Genomic DNA, 13,681 nt, shown 5'->3' with positions numbered 1-13,681 from the left:
CTGTGTTTTATAATTTTATTTATTTTTTCCCCCAAAGCCACAGTACATAGTAGTATGTAATAGCTGCATTTCCTACTAGTTGCTGTATATGGGTCGCGGCCTCAGCATGGCCGGAGAGGCAGTGTGTCGGTGCACGCCCACGATCCGAACCAGGTCCGCCAGCAGCGGAGTGTGCGCACTTAACCGCTAAGCCAGGGGCCGGCCCTACACTTTCAGAATCACTGACTTAAGGAAGATTTATTTTGGCTATTGAGGTTGCAGACTTCATCAGTGATCCTCTTGTATCTTCTCCTTACACTGTAGCTAAAGGAAATATGTTTTTCTTTCGATTTTGCCAATCCCTCAAAGTATTCCCTGACTCTGCCTTCCTGGTCCTTCAAGGCTAATGAACCCTACTGTAGGTTCAGGTTGGACCCATTTCATTTCCATCTGGATGAAAATTCATGAGTAGAAATTTCACTGTCACCCACTGACCGTGAAATCAAGTCATACTTGGTGGCTCACGAGCCAGTGGTCCAACCACAACTGATCTGATCACATTTTTCCTATACTGCCAGCTGGATCTAGGGTCTGATGTATGAAAACAAATCCTTATATGTTTGTAGTCTTTGACTTCCCTGTATCTCAAGATGGCTCTGCTAGGGGGGCTGACTTTCAGCTCTGACATCTCCTTTCTAACAGGCAGTTCTAGGACTAGTACTTCAATCCTTCCCAGGGATATCAGACTCCAACCTTGTGTCCCAGCAGTTTGCCCAGGACGTGTTCTCCTCCTTAACTCTTTCTAATCTCCTTCCTCATTAGCTTGGATTCAGCCATGTTATTCCTTGCCTCTTCCTGATGTACAGTAATGCATAGACTTTGAAGAGTGTTTCACGCCTGGCTTCAAAGCATTTGACCATTGCCTGATTTCCTATTGATGCACCTATCCAACTGACTGAATATTCTGATACAAATGGTAGCATGAATGAGCTCAAACACTGTTGTGCCAGATAAGACACTGCAGCTATGCAGACAACTATTGCAGCTGCCTTCAGTCTCCATGAGGGGCCCTCCCTGCTTCCACAGTGTGTGGTGCTGCCTAAATCTGGCCTCGTCTCAACGATCTTGGCTCTGTGATGATGAGGTCCCATCATGACCTACTCTTGAGCACTGCTATCAGGTCTTGATTCTCAGATCCAGGGAAGAATTTAGCAAAGGACCAGGACTTGGATTATACCACGATCTAAAGTGGTCTTTTAAAATTCCCTTCCTGCTTGGAAGGATGATAAAGGGTCCCTTGATAACACAAAGGAAAAGTTAATTATTGGTTCTGCTCCTTGACGAAATGAAAGTGAAAGTCTGCTGACTAAAAAGTAAACCAGAAAAAAGAAAACGCTAGTCTTTCTACTAAAGGCAGAATTCTATATTTTTTCAAATCCATATAACATGTTAGCATCCTTTTTCAGACAGCTTCAGTAAGAACATAGGGACGGAAATCTTAGAAAATCAAGTGTCTTAAATGTTTGCAATATATATTTTTTAATCAAATATTTGTTCTTCCAGTGAGATCTTCACCTTCAGGATTTGGTGCTTCATTATAGTCAACTTTTGATTGCTCTATTTATGCTAATGTGTAGACAGGAATAAACCTGAATGGGCACAGAAAACCAAACCTATTTGACTGAATTCATCTTGCTTGGGCTTTCTTCAGATCAGTAGACCCAGATCCTGCTGTTTGTGATATTTCTCACCATCTGCCTGCTGACTGTATTTGGGAATCTGCTCATCATAGTAGTGCTAATTCATGTTGACTCTCAACTTCATACACCAACGTACTTCTTCTTTAAAAACTTGTCATTTACTGATCTCTGCTTCTCTAAACCATCGATCCCCAGATGCTACTCCATTTGCTGGTAATGAGAAAGACCATTTCCTTTGCTGGGTGCTCCATTCAGATGATTGTGTTCCTAGTAGCTGGATGTACAGAGAGTTCCCTCCTAGTGGTGATATCCTCTGACCACCATGTGCCTGTCTGTAAGCCCCTTCACTACTCCACCCTCATGGCCCACAGACTTTGCGCTCAGCTGGCCATAGGATCTTGGGCCAGTGGAGAATTTGTGTCTCTAGTAGACACAACATTTACTTTATGTCTCTCATACCACAGAGCATAATTAATCATTATTTTTGCAAACCTCCTGCACTCTTGAAGTTGTCTCTAGAAGAAACCTACAAACTGAGATGGCCATCTCTGCAATGGGTGTGGTAATCCTCCTTGGTCCTCTCTCCATCATCCTTTTCTCCTACTGGAATATTATCTCCATTGTGATTCAGATACGGTCAGGGGAGAGGAGGCTCAAAGTCTTTTCTACCTGTGGTTCTCATCTCATTGTTGTTGTCTTCTTCTATGGCTCAACAATATTTACCTACATGTGTCCAAATTCCAAAAAAAAATGAATGAGGGGGATAAAGTGATTTCCATGTTCTACTCAGTTATAACATCCATGAGGAACCCATTCATTTACAGCCTAAGGAACAAGGATGTGAAGGAGGCCTTTAGGAAAGTATTTGGAAGATAGAACCTCTCAGATGCAGTGATATTTATATCTATATAACGTTGTGGGGATGAGACCATTCCAAAGTGTTTCAACATCTTTAACACTTTCTCTCTGAACTATTTCTAGACTGATACATCAGTAAGGGTCATACAGGTACCCTTGTACATCTAGGATATTTTCTAATTTGTCTACTGCATCTTGCTCAAGCTTATTCTCTGTGATTGCAGCCTGCTTGCCTCATAAGAGCTTTTTGCCATTATATTATGTATCATAATATAAATTAAATTTATATATTACATTATATAAATATTTTACTGTATTGAACAGGATCTTCATTTATACTGAGTTATTGGTTTACTAATTCATTTTCACCCAGAGATATTTCCTTTTGATTCTGAATTCCACAGCTGCTTAACAGCCTCATTCCATGCCAACATCATCTAGAACCATCCACAGATCATGGAATTCTATTGGATGTCAATATGCTAGAATCTACAATTTCCTGTGAGAAAATATCAATGATTTTTTTTCTATTTTGAAGCTCTGGTAAGGAATCTTGGTTTTTGGGCTTTTTTTGTTTCTTTGATTTTGTGTTTTTGAGGTGAAGTCCCAAAATACTACTATAGCCAATTCAACTGCATGTGGGAGAGCTGCTGGCATAGACAATAATGTGTGGGATCTCACATTCCAGCAAACATCTTCCATATGTCACACACTGATCCATCTAAGGACAAGTGCCAACCTGAGGGAACTGGAATTGAAAAGCAACTAGCCTACATTAGAACTGACCGGTCAGAAACCCCTGTGGCACCAATATTCCACAACTGTTCCCCCCTCAGACATGCTCTCCCCTCTTCTGCAGGCTTGACTGTGCCAGTACATTAAGTTCTCCTTTCTGGGAAGTGAAACAGAATAGCTGACATATGAGAAGCAATCCCAGAAGACAGAGATGGTTCTGTGGGATGAAATGGTCCCTTTAGTCTTTCCTAACTTCTACTATAGCCCTATGTTACAGCAGAAGCCCACTGGTGACCTACCTGTAGCTTCTCACCGATATTCAGCATGTACACTGCTCCTCCCTTGGAAGAAAATCCACTTTTGCCCCTCACACACCCTCAACTAAAAGTCTAACTCCAGGTATTAAGTGCAATTGACCCAGCACTTTATTGGTATGTAGGAACACTACCAATTCCCATTCCTGATTGCAGAGCCTGTGAGCCTTGAAAACATAGCTGGGAACCATCACTGTCCTGCCTGTTTCCCCCCGTGGTCCTCCATCTCTCCAGGCATAAATCCCATGACATAAACATATATTCCATTTCTTTGTACTTCATTTACCAGACTTACTCATATCCCCTGACTGATCCCACCTCATATACCATGGAGCTGTTTGTGGGGATTTTGTCATATAAGAGTAGTATTGCTACCCATAGCCAAACTCTTCTTTCACAAAGAACACGGGAGCACTTTATCTTTTACTGGGAGCAGTTTCAACCTGGAATTCTACTCTCATTTCATGACCTTCTCTTAAGGCATCTACAAACAAAGTGATTATGGATGAAGGATGGCATGAGCCAGAAAATGAGTTCTGATGAAAGTCAAGCTTGCTACATTGACTTCTGGCTGCTCCAGCCCCAGTGTCCATGGCCTGTTGTGAGTATCCAATGCTGTTCATTTTATGTGATAATGTCCTTGCTAAACTGAATGCATTGTGTATAGAATGACTCTGCATGGGAGAGTAAATGTATAGCAATACTAGATTCACTGTGTGCACGTGACGTGTATTGTCAAATTATGTGGACTATCATGCACCTGTACAAGGAAAAAAAAAGCTAGTCCTGCACTACAGATTCTTTGAGGAGCTGTGTTATAAATGACAGTAACTACTTTTAGACGTGCTGCTGCCTCATGACCATTCGAAAGCTCACATTACCACTTCTTTGTTTGCCATTAGGTATAAGATAAGTCACATCACATAATTGGAATGATCACTGCAAAAGTGGCCATGGAACACTTTGATTTATATAAAAATATATAATTAACCTCAATAGGAAACTGGTGGAGTCAACAGGCTAAGAAAACCCAGATACTGACATATATTTTTAAATGGAAACACCAGCCTCTGACTGGATGCCAGACTATCAATGACTGTGCAGTAGCAGCTAGATGAATAACAGCATGTGAGAAACTAACAAGCCCTGAAGTCACCACATTCTGGGAACTACACATGTTTTCTAGAGCAAATAGCTTTTCAGTTTTTAAAGGAAATAAATTTTCTTTCATTTATGCCACTGGTTGTGTGATTGCTACTTTTGTATTAAATCTACCCATACAACATTGATTTCAATAGCATACTTTACTTAAGTTCATTTATTCAATGACTATCTAATTCATTTATTAACTAAATATTTATTGAGGATTCTTCTAGGTACAAAATATATAGCAATGAATGAGTTCAAAATTCCTATCCCCATGGAACTTACGTTTTAGAAGAGGGTGATAAAAGTAAACGAACAAATAAGTAAAACACACCAATATGCGTGATGGTAATAAGTACTATAAGAACAGAAAAGCAAGGAAGTATGGGTTACAATTTTAAACAGACGGTCAGGAAAGGCCTTTCTGAGAAGGTGATGTTAAAGGACATCTTATATCTTAGAGAATTTAACATTCGTGCTGTGACCAGAAGGTTGAGAAGAAAGAACCAACTAAGGAAAGATTTTGGAGAAGGAGGTCCAGGCAGAGAGAACAGACAGTCTAAATGGCTTGGAGGGGAGGAAGTTTTTTGAGATCAGGACAGAGAAAGGTCAGAGTGATTGAAGGCTGATGAGTGACAGGGAGAGTGGCAATGAATGAGATCACAGAACAGAAGCCAGATCGGCAAGGCCTTTATATTAGTTTCCCAGGGCTGCCATAACAACTCATCACAAACTTGTTGGCTTAAAACAACAGAAATTTATTCTCTCACATGTCTGGAGGCCAGAAGTCTGAAATCAAAATATCTGCCAACTCTGGTCCCTCAGAAGTTTCCAAGGGAGGTGCCTTCCTCGCCTCTTCCAGCTTTTGGTGTTCCTTGGCTTGTGGCAGCATCATTCCGATTGTTACTGGATACATACCCAGGTTCTTTACCCACCACACAAGAAGAGCCAAATAAAAACTGGAATGCCAGGCTTATGGCAAGGAAAGAGTTTTTATTTCAGGTGACATCAGCAGGAGATGAGAACTCTCAAATTTGTCCCATCTCCCCGAAAGATGGAAGGCAAGGGGCTTTAAAGGTTGTGAGGAATGTGGCTGCTTGTAGGGAGGGGGACGCTGTGGTCATTGGTTTCCCATCAGCCTGCATTTGGCCTCACGAGGCTATTGGCAGGGAGGAAGATGGCAAGATAAGGTAATCGCAGGTGGGCGTCCTTCAACCATCTCCATGGTGGATTGTGGATTCTGGTGCCAAGAAGCCAAGGAGTTGAGGTCTGAGAAGCTTTAGCTTATTCATATTTTCTGGATATCAGTTTCCCTGTAACAAACCTCAAGAACTGGTAATTAGCCAAAATTTCAGCGTGACTCCAGCTTGAGGCCACCTGGGTTTTTAACAATTTGTAACTTCTATCTGCCTAGTGAAGTTCAGTGATACAAAGGTTCAAAAAACCGATATTTACATACGAATGTAACTTAGAGAAGCAGGGAAAGAGGATGACTGCCTTTGGTTTTAACCCCACGTGTGTTGGGTTTAATGTAGGAGAACTGATATCAGGGCCAGCATCACAATCTCTACCTCTGTCTTCACATGGCCTTCTTCCCTCTGTCTCTGTGTCTTCCTCTTTTCTTAAAAGGACATCTGTCATTGGATTAAAGGCCCTCCCTAATCCAAGATGATCTCATCTTGAGATTTCCCTTAATTACATCTGCAAAGACCTTTATTCCAAATAAGGTTATGTTCTGATGTTCCAAGTGGACACATCTTTTTGAGTGAGACAATTCCACCCATTACAACCTTGGAAGTCTTGAAAAGGTGATTGATTTTATTTTATGTTCAATAGAAAGCCATCCTGATATTACGCTTTTAAAAGGTCACTTTAGTGTTGAATGGAGAATGGATTGTTAGTAGACTCACATGAAAGCAGGAAAAGCAGTCAGTAAGATTGAGCTCTGTTGGAGTAGCCCAGGGGAGAGAGGATGGTCTTTACTAGGGTTGTAGCAATGCAGAGGAAGAGGAGGTGGTAATACAAGTGGGTAGATAAGATGGATAAAATGAAAAAAGAGAGGAATGAAATATCCCTACAAACCTTTGACCTCAGCAATGAGGTGGATGATGGGGAAACTCAAAAAGGGAGGAAGTTGGTGGGGAAATTAGGAATTCTCTTCTGGATTTCTTTTCACGGCCCTGTGTTATATGCTAGTTTAGTTCTCACACAACTATTCTGTATTTGACTAGCTAAAATAAAGCCTTCATTTAAACAGTCTTGACATCTTAAACTGCATCATGGACCTGTAGATTATCGCTTGTTTCCCCTCCCCCATCAGCAGAAGACAATTAAAGCATTTTGAGTACAATTGCAGACAACGGTTCTGAAATCCCCCGGCAGGTCTTACTTTGGGGGCATCATCCAGATGATGCAGAATCTACTTAGATCAGCTACCTTTTATGTTACCATAGTATTGAAACCGCTATTTCAAAACATGCTGACAGAGAACTTGGAGATCCCAGAGGTCTTTGGACTGGTTTGAGAAACAGTGGTATAGTACCTGACATCAGATGAGATTCAGGCATTTCAGTTTGTGATTACAGTGAAAAATGCCCCAGAGTATCTCTCATTGTACAAAGGTTTCAAAATTTGGCAGTGCTGATTACTCCAGCTAATGCCATGATTATAAATAGCTCTTAAGACCTCAGGCTTAAAGACCTCCTTCCAGAAAAATCCTGCAGACTGGTTCCTTGGTGAATTTGGGATTTTAATAAAATGGTGTTCCTTGGCTTGGGATAGAATAAAACTCATAGCCCAGATGATGTTCCAACCTTCAGAATATTTGGTAAACTGCAGTGGAGGTTGCCTATTAGGATATGGATTATCAGACTGCAGAAACCACACCTTCCTCTAATCATTAACTTATCTCTTCACCACTGACCCCACAGTCCTGTGTTTGTCTCATGCCAGTCTTCCAGGTGAGAGTGGGTAGGGTGACTAGGGGGATTAATTCTCTTAGGGAGTCTGAAGTCTTGATTCTGTTCATTGTATAGGCTTTGCCTTTGATTCTCCTGCTCCTCTCTCCTTTCCATCTGGCTTCTAGAGGGAATGTGTGTTCTTTTTTGCTGCTCCTCCTGAGTAATAGCCTTCTATAAATCCTCTGGGGAGGCTTAAGCTGTAGACCAGGGATACTAGAGTGACTGCAAGGACTCTGGACACCCACTGCCTCTCCTTTCACACCAAAAGCTAATCTGCCAGTCTCTCCTCTGCCCTTTGCTGTCTCCACGCTCTCATTTCAGAGATTCCTTCCCCATTCCTTTTAGCCACCTAGGTTTGGACATTGGGAGTAGCCCGGACCTGGATGGAACCTAAACCTCCCGCCCCAGGGTATACAAGCAGGATCTTCTTGCAGTCAGACACCCCTGGATGGCCACACAAGGCTGTGTGAGTATGCTCATCTGTGTGTGCAGGCGTATATGGATCCTGGTATTTTGTCTCTTGCCACATTGATCTCACCCTTTATCATGTGGATGTGGCTGACAGTCAGTTCATTCACTCTCTTTAACCTGGTGATCACTCCTGGGATTTTCTAAGCCAAGATCTTCCCCAACCTGGGTCAGAGTTCAACATCTCAACAGCCAACATAGCCCCTTCTTCTCACATGTCTCTCTCGAGAGTGAATGTTTTGGTGTGCTAATGTGTTGGTGTGGAATGTTGGCATGAGTCCATTTATTCACTCATTCAACTCATTTTGAAACCCCTACTATATATATATATATATATGTGTGTGTGTGTGTGTCAGGTGATACTGATACACAGATAATAGAGATAAGTGATATATGTTTTACTATCTTGAAGAAACAACTCAGTCCAGGGAGATAAACATGTAATCAAATACTTAAAAGACGATGTAACAACTTCACGAAAAGATGTGCAAATCTTTTCCCGGACATTATGAAAATAATTTTCAACTCTACCTTGTAGACTGAGTAAAGAATTTAAGAAAGTGATTACATTAAAGCTGACTCAATTAAGGAGTGGTTAAAGTCAGAGGGACCAGAATGCTCTTGTGAAGTTTAGGAGAACTGCAGATTCTTTTTTAGACTGAAGTCTAGGATAAAAGGTTAGGGAAGAGGTGAAAATTTATGATGTGTAGTTGGCAGAAAACAGACCACTCAAAGAACTTGAAAAGAATTATGAGAATGGTATGAAGTTGAGATGAGGACTCACAAATTTGTGGTAGTGTCATTTGCATTTTTGGTGATGTTTTCCCACATGGAATGTAGAAAATTGGAAGAAATCAGAAGTAACAACTTGGGGATGAGGTTTAGAGAATGTGATGAAGATGCAGTAGAACACCAGAAGAAAAACAGTGAGATACAGTGTCCTACAATCACAGAAAGGAGAGGTTTCAAGGAATACTTATGGTTAAATTATGCCAAATGCCATAGAGACTAAAGAGGATACAGGATGAGAAAAGGCCATTGCTTGGATAAAAGAGTGTCTTTGGTTTCCGTACAGTCATGGAAATAAAAATGAGATTAAAAGGATTTGGAGAGTCAATGGTATACAAAAAGTAGAAGTAGCAAATGCTGAAAATGTACTTGATAAACTTAGTAATAAAAGCATAAACACAAGTTAGACAATAGACAACAAGGAATGGTATAATCAAGGAAGGTTGTGCTGCTTTTCTCACTTGTTTCCCCCCCGAGGAAAATGTAATTTCTTTAAATTGTAGTGAAAAATCAAATAACATAAAAATTACTGTCTTAACCATTTTTAAGTGTACGATTCAGTAGTGTTAACCACATTCACATTGTTGTGTAACAGATCTCTAGAACTTTGTCATCTTGCAAAAGTGAAACTCGATACTCATTGGACAACTCCTCATTTCTCCCTCTTCCCAACCTCTGGCAACTACTTTTTTACTTTGTTTCTATGAGTTTGACCACTGCAGATATCTCATATAAGTGGAATCATACAGTATTTGTCCTTTCGTGACTGGCTTATTTCACTTAGCATAATGTCCTCAAGGTGTATTCATGTTATAGCCTGTGACAGGATTTCCTTCTTTTTAAAGGCTGAATAATATTCCATTTTATGTATAGGCCACATTTTGTGTAACCATTCATCTATCGATGGATGCTTGGATTGCTTCCATCTCTTGGCTATCGTAAATTCTATGGCCTTTTTCTCTTTAAAGTAAAAAAATATTGAGAATACCTAATAATGAAATTAAAGAGATGAAAGCAAAGTTAAGAAAAACAGAGAAAACAAAAAGATAATAAGTTTCAAGAAAGGCAATTAGTGTTCATTTCAGTGTACAGCAAAATGGAGGTCTGCTTGATTTCTTTCTTGCTCTGCTCTATCCCATTAATTGTTATTTTGACGTTATTAGGTTTTGAAAAAGAGGCAGTATGTGAGGTGGTTCAGAGCATGGAGCTTGGATCCAGCTCTTTACTTCACTATCTTAAGGTTCGGTTTCGTCATTTACATAAAATGGATAGATGATATTGCCATAGAGTAAGGTCATTCTAAAGATTAAATAAAATAACGACCCTAAAGCGTTTAATGCAGTACCTCTCAATGAATAGCAGCTTTGAGAAAGGATATTTATAATATTCTAGAATATAAAGCTGGAGGGTAGGAAGAGGCAAGAGATGAGAGGGAAGAAGTAAGCAGGTGCTAGATTACAAAGGGTCAAGTGAAAGATTATTATTAATTTTCTGATTACAAAACAACTTGTTTTTGTTGTAGAGTATTTAGAAACTGCAAAATCACACAAAGATGAAAAGCAAAAGTCACTTATAGTCCCGTCACTCAGAAAAATACACACACACACACACCTTGGAGAGACAAATTTTAAAATGAGAATTATAGTGTAAAACATTTTTATAATCTACTTTTCTATCTTAAATATTTTGCAAACATTTTTGATGTCATAAAATAATTTTACACTTTTTCAGTGGCTGCATAGTATTTCATCATTTGGATGTGCTGGGGCCCAGGGAAGGGCACGGCAAAGTACCCAACAATAGCATATTAATTATTTAGAATTAAAGTTACTTGAGAAGCAAAGAGGGCATTCTGACCCTCCTATCTCTGTTCCCCTGAAAGCAGGAAATAAATCTCCCATATGAAATTGTTCTCCCATACATCCTTATCACCAGAGCTAGGGAATTCGGGGCTGAGAAACCTGAATAAACAAACCTTGCTAATTTACTACCTCAAGCCTAAACTCTGCTTCAATTCCTTGCTAATTATGTACCCCAAACCTAGGTTTCTTTATCCTGTCAATTCTTTACAAATTCATTGTTTGTTTGTGTAAAAGATATGTACACCGCCTACTTTGTTCACTCTCCGAGCATCATTTCTTTATGCTCTACAACACATACATATTAAACTGGGTTTTTCTCCTGTTAATCTGGTCTTGTGTCTCCTTTACTATTAGTTTACAAATAAGAACACAAGAAGGGGAGAAAGGGGATTTTTCCCCACCCTGACAGATGTTCTATATTTAAGAATATTTGTCTTTTTCCAAAGCTTTATGCTTATAATTAATATTTTAATAAACATCCTCACAGATTCATTTTGCCCATATTATTTTTTGACAAAATATTATTACATTTGTTTGTGATAAAATAAGTTTGAATTTACTTTATCAAAGTACATTGCTCATTTAATGCATTTTCTATATTGACAAGTTATCCCTCATGCAGGTTTTAATAATTTATTTGTCCAACAAAATAAGAATCTCATTTCCATTGAATATTATAAATTTTTAAAAATCATGCCAATCTGATTATCAAAAAAGTCATCTAATTTTATTTGTCAGTGTTTAATTTTACTGAGATTAAAATTTACTTATTATGAATTGTCAATTCACATTTATACTTTTCTCTTGTAATAGTTATAATTTATTTTCTTATAAATTTATCATCAGACTTTCTATGTTAAGGATATTAATCCTTGATCTTCTACATATGTAATAGTTATTTTTCCATGTTGCTTTTTACCTTCAAATTTTGTGTATGTGTAGAGATTTCTTTTCCAGCTTTACTGAGGTATAATTGACAAATAAAAGTTGCATATATTTAAGGTATACAATGTGATGTTTTGATATAAGTATACACTGTGAAATGATTACCACAATCAAGCTAATTAACATATCCATCATCTCACATAGTTATTTTTTTTTTTTTTGGTTAGAATAATTGAGATCTACTAACCTAGCAAATTTCAAGTATACAATGCAGTATTATTAACTATAGTCACCATGCTGTACATTAGATCTCCAGAACTTATTCATCCTGCATAATTGAAATTTTGTTCCTTTTTACCAAAATTTTCCCTAACCCCCAGTCCCTGGTAACCACCATTCTACTCTCTGCTTCTATGAGTTCAACTTTTTTAGATTGTATATATAAGTGAGACCATACAGTATTTGTCTTTCTGCTTCTGGCTATTTTCACTTAGTATGATGTCCATCAGGTTCATTCATGTTGTTGCAAATGGCAAGATTTCCTTCCTTTTTTAAGGCTGAATAATATTCCATTGTATATATATATCTATAAATAGATATATATATAAATAGATATATATAGATTATATATAATACAGCCTTTACTGATTCTAATTTCTATTCTGATCCAATGATTTACATTCTAATTTCTATTCTGATCCAATGATTTACATTCTAATTTCTATTCTGATCCAATGATTTATATTTCTCTTTTTTTCACTATTCAAATCTCATTTTCATTGCTATAATTTGTTTTATCTGTGTTGTATTATCATTGTAATTCCTTCCTGCTTTCATTTTAAATATTTATTTATTTGAAATAATTTTCTATTTTCTTTTTTACTTAGAAACTGCGGGCTACATTGTACAATAAGTCAAAGAATACAGAGAAACATTAAAAAGTGAAAGTCTTCCCTCAGCCACTTGCCCTGCTCCCACTGGAATCCCACTTCCTGGGGGTAGTCACCATTAACAGATTATTTTCTGTGGATCTACAAACCATGTATACAAACTCATCTAATACAGCACAGTAGCTTTCCTAAGAATCCTTACATATAGTTATTTGATTGTTTTATGTTTTAACTTTGGGGGAAGGCTAGGTTCTAATTTCAAACTTACATGACAATAATTTCTCTTTTAGATTTTAAATAATAAAGGAGTATTTCAATAGTTTTAAGTATATTTTGTTGTTACACTCAAACTCTAATAAATTAAATGATCAACTGATCAAAATTAATACATTTGAATCTTATTGTTAGGTACTTGTGATTATATTGATCTATTCTCTTTACATTTGTATATGTTTGAAACTTTCTATAATAAAAGAGTTTTGAAAAAAGAATAACATGATTAAATCAAACCAGTGCTTGTCTTTGCCCTTCATTCCATAGACTTAGAAACCTCTCGTTATCCCCTATCGCACTTGACCTTGACATTGAATTTTGCTAGCAACACAGTTCCAGTCCCAAAGGATGAGCAAAGAGCAAAGAATGAAAGGGTAAAAATAATGAGAATAAGCATCTTCTTCAATCAGACACAGCAGCCATGTGTTCCCACACTTTGCCCTCAACACCTGTGTTCCTAATCTTGCGGTTACATCTGGGTCATGATCCCATTCTTATAATTGATGTTATATAATATTATGAGCTAGCCTTGTTTACTGTCCTATATTCTTTAAATAGTTTATATTTTATTTGACGTTTACATAAATGCGATAAGATATGTATTACTTATATCACCATTTCACAGATGAGGAAAGCTAGGCATGGAAAAAGCTATGTAATTTGCTGTTGGTGATACATCATCTAGAAAAGCCAGGATTCAAACCCTGCAGTTTAGCTGCAGAACCCTCACTGCCAATCAATGAACTATGCTGTCTTCTTACAACTGACAGCAGTCGTGATCTGTGGACTCTCACTGCAGGAGAAATGCCTGTGGAAATACAC

General features: G+C 38.2%; 1 long non-coding RNA gene and 1 pseudogene across 1 annotated transcript; both read left to right on the top strand.

Annotated features, from left to right (window-relative positions):
• The first annotated feature begins 1,221 nt into the window (after positions 1–1,221).
• LOC131408793 (olfactory receptor 2D3-like) lies at positions 1,222–2,555 on the top strand (annotated as a pseudogene).
• A 1,373-nt stretch (positions 2,556–3,928) lies between these two features.
• On the top strand, positions 3,929–12,991 carry LOC131408799 (uncharacterized). Its single transcript, XR_009220815.1, has 3 exons — positions 3,929–4,187; positions 8,038–8,158; positions 12,584–12,991. It is a non-coding gene; the product is annotated as an uncharacterized LOC131408799 (long non-coding RNA).
• Positions 12,992–13,681: the final 690 nt, after the last annotated feature.

Source organism: Diceros bicornis, chromosome 7, assembly GCF_020826845.1.
Source record: "Diceros bicornis minor isolate mBicDic1 chromosome 7, mDicBic1.mat.cur, whole genome shotgun sequence".
Lineage (NCBI taxonomy): Eukaryota > Metazoa > Chordata > Mammalia > Perissodactyla > Rhinocerotidae > Diceros > Diceros bicornis.
Note: the sequence above shows the minus strand (reverse complement) of the source record. Positions and strands in the feature narration are given on the sequence as shown.